This window comes from Pongo abelii, chromosome 9 (assembly GCF_028885655.2).
Source record: "Pongo abelii isolate AG06213 chromosome 9, NHGRI_mPonAbe1-v2.0_pri, whole genome shotgun sequence".
NCBI lineage: Eukaryota > Metazoa > Chordata > Mammalia > Primates > Hominidae > Pongo > Pongo abelii.
This window is the reverse complement of record NC_071994.2, coordinates 67,697,660-67,709,193: the sequence shown is the minus strand read 5'-3', so window position 1 is coordinate 67,709,193 and position 11,534 is coordinate 67,697,660.

The following is an 11,534-nucleotide window of genomic DNA, read 5'->3' as shown; positions in this document are numbered from 1 at the left end:
GTTTTGCCATTAATTCAGGGGTTGAGGACCCCTGATTTAAAAGACAGAGTTCAGGCAGCAAAGGAGAGTAAGAAGGTGCAGGCTGAGAATTAGGAGAACTGGATGGAATCTGACAGAGAACAAGAGAATTTTGAAGGAGAAATTGATTAACTGTGACTAAGACAGAAAAGATTGAACAATGACTCAAAGCTCTGTGAAGGTATCTAGAGTTCATTAGAAGATATTTGGTGAGTGGTGTCAGTACAGGGGAAACAACCAGATTACAATGGGTTGAGATGTAAATGGGAGATGAGGGAATAGAGATAGCAAGCACAGATCATTTGCAAGAAGCATTACTGAAAGAGAAGGGGAAGGGAGGAGAGGGCTATAATTAGAGGGGAATCTTCTTTGGGTTTTGCTGGGGTGTTTTGTTTTGTTTTGTTTTGTTTTGCTGAGATAGGGTCTCACTTTGTAGCCCAGGCTGGAGTACAGTGGCCCAATTTCGGCTCACCACAGACTCGAACTCCCAGGCTCAAATGATGTTCCTGCCTCAGTCTTTCAAGTAGCTGGCGACACAAGTGTGCACCACCATGCCTGGCTAATTTGTGTATTTTTGGTAAAGCCAGGGTTTTGCCATGTTGCCCAGGCTGGTCTCAAACTCCTGGGCTCAAGTGATCTGCCCGATTAGGCCTCCCGAAGTGCTGGGATTACAGGTGCGAGCCACCATACCTGGCCTGGGTTTTGCTGATTTTGGTATTATTTATCTTCTACGTGCTAAGTGTTTTACATACATAATGACATTTAATCCTCATAAGAACTCTGTGACAAAATCCCCATTTTTCAAATGGTTTTTACAGAGGTAAAATGTTTCCCCAATTACAAAGCTACAGCATCAGGCTACAAAGCTACAGCATCAGGATTCAAACCTAAAGTGTTTGGCTGAACCACTAGCCAAATTTGTAGCAAGTTCTCTGAGCCTGGAGAAGAGGAAGAATAAGTGTGAATGAGACAAGTTTTGAGAAGTGCAGGAAATGCGGAGGGGAATTCCAGTTTAATGCCCTCTCCTCTGAAGTTGGAATTGTGTCCCAGGAACTGAAAGTGCCTCAGGGGACTGAGGACAGAGGCACATGTACAGAAGGAATGCCTCCTCACTCTGCTGCCACTGCCTTCTTTCCTTCTGGATGAAGTAGTTAAGTCTTCAGAGGGCCTGGAGCGGTGGCTCATGCCTGTAATCCCAGCACTTTGGGAGGCCGAGATGGGTGGATCATTTGAGGTCAGGAGTTCAAGACCAGCCTGGTCTTTAGTAGAGGTCCCGCCTCTACTAAAAATACAAAAATTAGCCAGGTGTGGTGGCAGGTGCTGTAAGCCCAGCTACTTTGGAGGCTGAGGCAGAAGAATCACCTGAACCTGGGAGCTGTAGGTTTCGGTGAGCTGAGAACGTGCCACTGCACTCCAGCCTGGGTGAGTCTTTAGAGTATACTATATAGATATTTAAAGCAGCGTTTCAAGAAGTTTTTATGATTAGAGAAATTTATGTGTTATAATAAAGTAAGAAAAAAAAAACCAGCAAACAAAATTGTACACATGGGATTGTTGTTAAAGCATTAAAAGAATGAAGGCCAACAACAGCTGTAATTTATGTGACTGGTGGGATTACTGAAGCTTTCCCACTCCTTTTTCCTTTTAAAAAATATTTGAGGCCGGGGCCGGGCGCGGTGGCTCACACCTGTAATCCCAGCACTTTGGGAGGCCAAGGTGAGCAGATCACCTGAGGTCGGGGGTTTGAGACCACCCTGACCAACATGGAGAAACACCCGTCTCTACTAAAAATACAAAATTAGCTGGGCATGGTGGTGCATGCTTGTAATCCCAGCTACTGTGGAGACTGAGGCAGGAGAATCGCTTGAACCTGGGAGGCAGAGGTTGCAGTGAGCTGAGATCGTGCCATTGCACTCCAGCCTGGACAATAAGAGCGAAACTCCGTCTCAAAAAAAAAACTCTTGAACTCAAGAGTTCGAGACTAGCTTGGGCAACATAGTGAAACCCCCATCTCTACTAAAAATACAAAAATTAGCCAGGCGTGATGGCATGCACCTGTAGTCTCAGCTACTTGGGAGGCTGAGGTGGGAGGATCACCTGAGTCCAGGAGGCAGCAGTTGCAGTGAGCCGAGATCTGCACTCCAGCCTGGATGTCAGAGCAAGACCCTGTCTCACACACACACACACACACAAACAAACAAACAAACAAAAAGTTATTAACATATGCAGTCAATAGAAATTGAGCAAGTCACCTGGCTTGCAAAGATTTGTCCAATAATCATCCTCTACTCCCCCCACAAATTTCTAATAATGGGCACCACTCCCTTGAGTACAGGGGTACCTATATGATCTGGGCTGGACCAAATGGAGTTTATCCTGGAACCTTGCAGATGCTCCAGTTGCTGGCAAAGATAAGGAGGCCAAGCTGCATAGCAAAAGCCGATTTGCAGGTGAAGTGAATGAAACAACACAGAAGCAGAATTGAGAAATGAGGAGGGCAAGATCTGAGAACATCTGAGTCCCTGAAGCCAATCTTAGTTTGGTTCCATGAGCCTATACATATTCCTCTTTTGGCTTAAGCTATTTTAAGGTGAGTCAGTTGCTTGAAATGAAAAGAGCTTGCCTAATGCAACATATTTTTCTAAACTTGTAGCCATGAGTTAAATCATCTAGATACTGTATTGTTGCCAGAAAAATGGGTCTTGATCCAGACCCCAAGAGAGGGTTCTTAGATCTTGTGTAGGAAGGAATTCAAAGTGAGTCACAGAGTGCAGTGAGAAGAGGTAGTTTACTGAAAGCTACTGTCAGCTGGGAGCAGTGGCTCATGCCTGTAATCCCAGCACTTTGGGAGGCTGAGGCGGGTGGATCATCTGAGGTCAGGAGTTTGAGATCAGCCTGACCAATATGGTGAAACCCTGTTTCTACTAAAAAATACAAAAATTAGCCGGGTGTGGTGGCATGCGCCTGTAGTCCCAGCTACTTGGGAGGCTGAGACAGGAGAATTGGTTGAACCCGGGAGACGGAGGTTGAAGTGAGCTGAGATTGTGCCACTGCACTCCAGCCTGGGCGACAGAGCGAGACTCCATCTCAAAAAAAAAAAAAAAAAAGAAAGCTACGGTTACAGAGTAGAACATCCTCAGAAGGCAAGAGGAGGAACACCTCATCTTTAAGTTTTTCTTATATAGAGGTCTTGTCTACATAAAAGCTAGGCTAAGATGTGTCTACATGAGAGTAGGTTGACAGCATCACAAAATTTATTATTCTGTTGATTTAAAGAAAGCTATCCTTGACATTCTAGTGTGTAAGTACCTCAAAGTATAACTATAATTATATTTTGGGTTTTTCGTTTTTTTGGGGGGGGGATAGGGTCTCATTCTCTCATCCAGCTGGAATGCAGAGGCACAATCTCAGCTCGCTGCAACCTTCAGCTCCCGGGCTCAAGTGATCCTCCCACCTCAGCCTCCTGAGTAGCTGGGACCACAGGCGCACACCACCATGCCTGGCTAATTTTTGTTTACTTTCGTAGAGATGGGGTCTCGCTATGTTGCCCAGGCTGGTCTCAAACTTCTGGGCTCAAGGAATGCTCCTGCCTTGGCCTCCAAAATGCTGGGATTACAGGCATGAGCCACTGCATCTGGCCATTATAATTATCTTGAAAGCATATATTGTTATGGGTATTGAGACATCTGGACTTTTAGTTGTAGGAGTATGTCCTTGCAGGTATCTTTAAGATGTTTCCTCAACTGTAAACAGCTTATGAGTGGCAAGGAATGTGCCTTGGCTAGTTTTAAGATGGAGTTTAGGCCAGGCACGGTGGCTCCTGCCTGTAATCCTAGCATTTTGGAAGGCCAAGGTGGGTGGATCACCTGAGGTCAGGAGTTCAAGACCAGCCTGGCCAACATGGTGAAACCTCATTGCTACTAAAAATACAGAAATTAGCCAGGCATGGTGGCATACGCCTGTAATCCCAGCTACTCAGGAGGCTGAGGCAGGAGAATCACTTGAACCCGGGAGGCGGAGGTGGCAGTGAGCTGAGATCGTGCCACTGTACTCCAGATTGTGCCACTGTACTCTGGGTGACAGAGTGAGACACTGTCTCAAAAAAAAAAAAAAAAGATGGAATTGATTTTAAAATGATATCACTCTGATTCTCCTTCCCTAACAGCATGACTGAGGATTGCAAAGATCTGAGGGTCCCCGGGTTCATTCCTTGGTTGAGGTTTCTGCTGTGTCAAGAATGGCATATGATAGCAGCAGACCCCGCAGCATCTCCTCCTGGCCTGCCTCGCTTTCGTCGTTACATGTACTTATAGCATTAATTTTCTAGTGGCTTACTTGGTGCAAAGCACCAGGCACAGCAGTTCCAGAAAGAATTTTACTGCTAGACCTTGACTTCTGTTGAACAGGATTAGACATCCCATAGTTCCATTAACAATTAAAGAGACCTATGCAGCCAGGTGATTTGGACGATAAAATGTGCAGTTTGTTTTCCTGTCTGTCACACACTATTGCTACGAGTATCGAACAGCCTATTCTTGGGGAGTGAAAATGGAGATAAAAGCTCATGAGGCGGGCCAGGCACGGTGGCTCATACCTGTAATCCCAGCACTTTGGGAGGCCGAGGTGGGCGGATCACGAGGTCAGGAGTTTGAGACCACCCTGACCAACGTGGTGAAACCCCATCTCTACTAAAAATGCAAAAATTAGCTGGGCATGATGGTGCACGCCTGTAATCCCAGCTACTCAGGAGGCAAAGGCAGGAGAATCACTTGAACCCAGGAGGTGGAGGTTGCAGTGAGCCGAGATCACACCACTGCACTCCAGCCTGGGTGATAGAGTGAGACTCCATCTAAAAAAAAACCCATGAGGACTCTTAAATTTGTATTTGAAATTGGGAAAAGGTTGTATTTCAAGGCTTCTCAGTCTTTATTATTATTATTATTATTTGGAGATAGGGCCTCACTCTGTCACTCAGACTGGAGTGCAGTGGCACAATCACGGCTCACTGTAGCCTCGAACTCCTAGGCTCAAGCTATCCTCCTGCTTCAGCCTCCAGAGTAGCTAGGACTACAGGCATGCACCACTATGTCTAGCTAATTTTAAAATTTTTTGTAGAGATGGGGTCTTGCTGTGTTGCCCTGGCTGGCCTCAAACTCCTAGGCTCAAACAATCCTCCTGCCTCGGCCTCCCAAAGTGCTGGGATTACAGGCATGAACCACCACACGCAGCCTTAAGCTTCCTCATTAAAAGATGGAGCAAAATACTGAAGCTGGGGAAGACAGAGGACCTGGCTCCACCACGTGCTTCCCAAACAGATTCCTGGCTTCGACACTGAAGGGACCAGAGCATACAGGGAAATGGCACTTATGTTTACTTTGCTGATTCAATTTTTTAGTTCATTTTTTTCAATCAACATTTTTTTTTAAATTTTTATTTTTATTTTTTTAGACAGAGTCTCACTCTGTTGACCAGGCTGGAGTGCAGTGGCACAATCTTGGCTCACTGCAGTCTCAACCTCTCAGGCTCAAGCCATCTTCACACCTCAGCCTCCCAAGTAGCTGGGACTACAGGCTTCTGTCACCATGCTTAGCTAATTTTTGTTTGTAGAAACGGGATTGTTGTCTAGGCTGGTCTCAAAGTCCTGAGCTCAAGCCATCTGCCCACCTTGGCCTCCCAAAGTGCTGGGATTGCAGGTGTGGAACACCATGTGCAGCAACATTTACTTTAAGGACTTGCACTGTGCTAGTCCTTGCACCCTCATGTCTCCTGCGCCATCCTCCTGCTCCCAGTGTTCTGGTGCTGTCTCCTCTGTGCCCAGGCCTCTGTGCCTGAGACTTGAGCAATGTCAACCCCAGGTCCCCTTCTTTCTCCTGGTACCTGAATGCTGAGCAGTTACTGGCTAGTGCTAGACACAGATATAAATACAAACAAGATAATCCTTCCTCCTTCTCCATTGTACACAGTTTAGTGGAGGTATTAGGCAGAAACAACTAACCATATACAATAAAATAATGTTCTTTTGTGGCCAGCGTAGGTCACTATGGGGACCAAATGGTAAGCAATTAATCCACGGGATAAAGAGCTGGGTATTGCTGTTCCCAGGAGAGGCGACACCTCATCTACGGCTTGAAAGATGGGTAAGAGTTTGCCAAGTGGATGAGGCAGAAGGGTTTCCTAGGTAGAGGGATCCATCATCATGAACAAGGCCCAGAGGAATGCAGCTGTGCAGGTTATTAGGGTGGCAAGAGCATAGTGTGTTTCACTGCCAGTGAAGCCAGTTTCACTGCCAGATTCATGTTTTCCATTGCTGGGTTTCAATTCTGCAATAAGCAACTTCTGAAAAATATGAATTTCTGTTTATTCTTGTTCAGACAAAAGCTGAAAATATTGATGAATGAGCAAATGAAAGGAATGTATATAAGAGAGCTTAGGCTTTTTCCATCAAGGAACGAGTCACAACAACCCTAGGAAGAAAAGAAGAGAAGGACTTGTGTCACCATTGCAATGTTGTCCTCTTCGGAGCCCCATCTTCTTCTGGCAAGGGCCCAGAGCAGCTGCTCTTGCTGCAACACCAGCTCTGTTGTCTGCTCCTTCAGCAGGCTTGATCTAGGCACTGTCCCTCATGTCCCCTGCACCATCCTCCTGTCCCCAGTGTTCCTGGTGCTGCCTCCTCTGAGCCCAGGCCCTTGTGCCTGAGTCTTGAGCATTACCACCCACAGGTCCCCTTAGGTCCCTTCCTATCTCCTGGTTCCCGAATGCTGAACGGCCCCAGCAGAGACAGAGCTGCAGGCTGGTGGTGGAGGGCAGAGCTGTACTTCGGAGTTGAGCATTTCTTCCCCTTTGGCAGAGCAGCTGCTTCTCTATCTTTCTTACTCTTTGGTGCCCAGACAGGACTAGGAAGAATCTAGCTCCCTCCCCGACAGGAAGTAGTATGCATATTTCCTGCTGAGCCCCAAGAGTGTTGCTGGTGTGAGGTTGACTGGAGGACTTTCCCACAGGCTGGGTTTGCGGTTTAATGTGAAAGCTGAAACTAGAGGAGGAGATGCTAACCAATGTGGCCAGAAGGTGAATAAGAGCTCAAACCTTAGGGAGCAGCAAAGGCCAGTGCAGGTGTCAAATTCAATTGCAAGCCAGAGGCAGAAGGCTTGGATCCCGGCTTGCACCTGGAGTGAGTGGGAAGGGCCTGGGACAATCACTGCCCACTCTCAGCTGCCTACTTGTCAGTTGCATGCAGTTGGTCTGTCACACAGGCTCATGCATGAGCACATACACACACGCACACACACACACACACACATTGGCTCACACATCTAGGGGGGCAGAAAATACCCTCACCCGGGGAGGGACCCAGACCCATGTGGGGAGTCTGCAACACAAACGCCCCTTCCCCTCACCTATTCTTCTGCACCAGGTTTGTTTGTTTGTTTGTTTGTTTTTTGGTTTTTTTTTTTTTTTTTTGAGACAGGGTTTTACTCTGGTCACCCAGGCTGGAGTGCAGTGGTGCGGTCTTGACTCACTGCAACCTCTGCCTCCTGGGTTCAAGCGATTCTCCTGCCTCAGCCTCCTGAATAGCTGGGATTACCGGAGTTACTGTGCCCGGCTAGTTTTAGTATTTTTGTAGAGATGAGGTTTTGCCATATTGGCCAGGCTGATCTTGAACTCCTGGGCTCAAGAGATCCGCCTGCCTTGGCCTCCCAAAGTGCTGGGATTACAGGCGTGAGCCACCATGCCCGGCTGCACCAGATCTTAGAAGGAAACCCTTCCTCAACCTCCATTCTTCTTACGGAGCACGTGCAGATTTACATCTGTAGATGTTTCCCTTCCAGAAGACTTCAAGGCTCTCCCTTTGGGCATAATAAGAAAAGAGATCAACTAAGAGGGAGCGAACACAGAGGGCAGGGTTTGGGTAGACACTTTTGCAAGCAGCCTGGGAGAGGGGCTGAGGCCTTGGAAGCCAGGAGACGGAGGACAGCCCAGGGGCCTGAGGGACTGACAGAGCAAGGAGAGAGGGCTTAGCCATGTTCTTAGGTGTTTTGGCACATGACGTCATTATCATGGGCAACGTGCTAAGGCTATTTGACTGTGCTGTGGGAAAGAATTGAAAAACACTTAGCGGCTGGGCATGATGGCTCACCCCTGTAATCCCAGCACTTTGGGAGGCCAAGGCAGGGAGATGGCTTGAGCCCAGGAGTTTGAGACCAGCCTGGGAAACATGGCGAAACCCCGTTTCTACTAAAAATACAGAAATTAGCCGGATGTAGTGGCATATTCCTGCAATCCCAGCTACTTGGAAGGCTGAGGCAGGAGTATCGCTTGAACCCAGGAGGTGAATGTTGCAGTGAGCCAACATCGTGCCACTGCACTCCAGCCTGGGTGATAGAGTGAGATTCTGTCTCAAGAAAAAAAGAAAAAAAAATTACTTAGCAATGATGTAGTAATCCCCACTAGGGTGGCTGCCCATATTCTAATTCTAATATTCTAATTGCAGTCCAAATTCTAATATTATTTTTCTTTTCTTTTCTTTTCTTTTTTTTTTTGAGACAGAGTTTCGCTCTTGTTGCCCTGGAGTGCAGTGGCACGATCTCAGCTCACTGCAACCTCCGCCTCCCGGGTTCAAGCGAATCTCCTGCCTCAGCTTCCTGAGTAGCTGGGATTACAGGCGCCTGCCACCACGCCCAGCTAATTTTTTTGTATTTTTTAGTAGAGACGGGGTTTCACTATGTTGGCCAGGCTGGTCTCGAACTCCTGACCTCAGGAGATCCACCCGCCTCGGCCTCCTAAAGTGCTGGGATTACAGGCGTGAGCCACCGCGCCTGGCCCCAAATTCGAATATTCTTACACATCCTTCTACCCTGGAAATTGTCCTTGTTACACAGGGTGAGTGCCCAATGACCAGGTCTGTACTATATGACCCTGTCTCCATGGCATATAGCTAATTGGTCCAGTGGCAGACTTGAATCAAGAGGTCTCATCAGATCTCTTCACAGCCCAACCACCAATAGTTTGGGGGTCTCCCTCTGAGCCAAGCCAGGCCAGAGTCCCTTCGCAGAGCACAGTGAGAATAGACCAGTCCCTCTGCCAGTGGCAGGTGGGATGTGAATGAGGCCAGGGAGCTAAGGACACTCAGTCACACTGAGGAGTTCAGGCAGTGGTGGGGAAAGTTGAAGGCAGCATGCAGAGGAAACCAGAGAACTAGACACTGAATCCTTGGTTCCATTCGTGTCTGACCAAGGTCCCAAATCAGAGTTTCCCTTTTATTCTTCTGGTTTCGTTGCTACTTGAAACACTCAGTTATCCTTCCAACCAGCTTCAACCCCCGCTTTGCCTTCTTAAAGTAGTTGGTTAGGTTTTTATTTCTTGCACCACACACCAAGAAAACAGATGACAAACTGAGTAGGTTAAATTAATGTTATCCAAAACTTTGTTCATCCTGAGACCTCAGATTACTTTGCATCCCTCAATCACAGTGGCACCCAGGAGGGGCTGTGTCAATAGGGACTGCTTTTCCCCTAGCCAGTTTTGGAAGCTCCATTACCAGAGCTGGTGTCTCACTTTCTAGAAAATTCTCAGTCCATTTACATAAGACCTGGAACTGCCTGGTAAGAGCCCACAGTTCAAAAGGTGATATAAGACCCTCCTGGAGTGTCTTCAGAGGATATGCTGGGTCTCATATCTGTTTTCAGCTTTACACATGACTCAGCCTCTCTTTTTTTTTTCTTTTTCTTTTTCTTTTTTTTTTTTTTTTTTGTGGTTGAGATGGAGTCTGGCTCTGTCACCCAGGCTGGAGTTTAGTGGCGTGATCTTAGCTCACTGCAACCTCCACCTCCCAGGTTCAAGTGATTCTCGTGCCTCAGCCTGCTGAGTAGCTGGGACTACAGGCACCTGCCACCACACCTGGCTAATTCTTTAATTTTATTTATTTATTTATTTATTTTTGAGACAGAGTCTCGCTCTGTCACCCAGGCTGGAGTGCAGTGGCACGATCTCAGCTCACTGCAACTTCTGCCTGCCAGGTTCAAGCGATTCTCCTGCCTTAGCCTCCTGAGTAGCTGGGATTACAGGCGCCCACCACCATGCCCAGCTAGTTTTTGTATTTTTAGTAGAGACAGGGTTTTACCATGTTGTCCACGCTGGTCTGGAACTCCTGACCTCATGTGATTCACCTGCCTTGGCCTCCCAAAGTGCTGGGATTACAGGCATGAGCCACTGCACCTGGCCAGCCTCTTCTTATAGTATGCTTAATATCTGCATCAAAGCAAAATACATTTCTAAACATGCAAACAAATACACTGCACCCACTTACAAGACAATTGCTCTCTACTCCATGATTCGTGTCTATGGCCATTACAAGGTGGGCTGATGGCCAAGGCACAGCATGTCCTCCTGAAATCATCTGTGGGAGAAGAATTCACAGTTGAGCAACTCAGGACTTGAAGGAGAAAATAAGATTATAAATATTTTTATATTCATCAACTTGCTGAATAAAAGGGATATTTGGGACATTTTAATACATCTTAAATTAGTAATGATGAGTACTATTCAAATTTCCTTTTCTGTCCAGAGGGAGGTGACATCTGTTGGTCTTTGTCTTTTTTTTTTTTTTTTTGAGATCGAGTCTTGCTCTCACCCAGGCTGGAGTGCAGTGGCACAATCTCAGCTCACTGCAACCTCCACCTCCCGGGTTCAAGCAATTCTCCTGCCTCAGCCTCCCGAGTAGCTGGGATTATGGGTGCATGTCACCACGCCCAGCTGATTTTTGGATTTTTAGTAGAGATGGGGTTTCAACCTTGTTGGCTAGGCTGGTCTTGAACTCCTGACCTCAAGTGATCCACCCGCCCCAGCCTCCCAAAGTGCTGGTGTTATAGGCATGAGCCACTGTGCCCGGCCATACATTCTGTCATGTCCCACAGAGTTTAGGGTAGAGAATAGAAAGTTCAATTTGGGACATGCTGAAATTAAGGCCCCTGCAGGGCATGCTAGTAGTGATACCCAATGAGCAATCAAGGCCCCAAATTTAGGTTTGGACATCATTGGCATTTGGGTGGTTGTTGAAACCTTGAGTATGAGTGAGATAATCCAAGAATTTGTAAAATGAAAGGAGAAGTAAACCAAGACAGAGCTCTGGGAACAGCAACATTTATGGGGCTGATGGGAAGAAAAGGAATTAGCGAAGAAGAAGGAGAAAGCGCATTTGAGGAGTTAGAAGAAAATGATGAGTGACCGGCAATTTAATGGCCGCAGGAGAAGAGGATTTCAAGAATGAAGAAGTGGTCAACATAGAGAAGAGGATTAAAAAGATAAGGACTTAGAGGGCTAAGAAGACAAGGGGTCCCTGTAGTTTAGCAACAAGGAAGTCCCTGGCGACATTAGTGGCTTCAGTGGTGTAGTAGAGAGAGAATCCAGATATCAGGGGGTTGAAGACCCTGGCGCCAGTCTACAGGGGAATGGAGCTTTCCCTACGCTGCTCAGCACTACGTGATGTCAAGAAGGTGGAAGGCCTTTTCACAAGATCACAA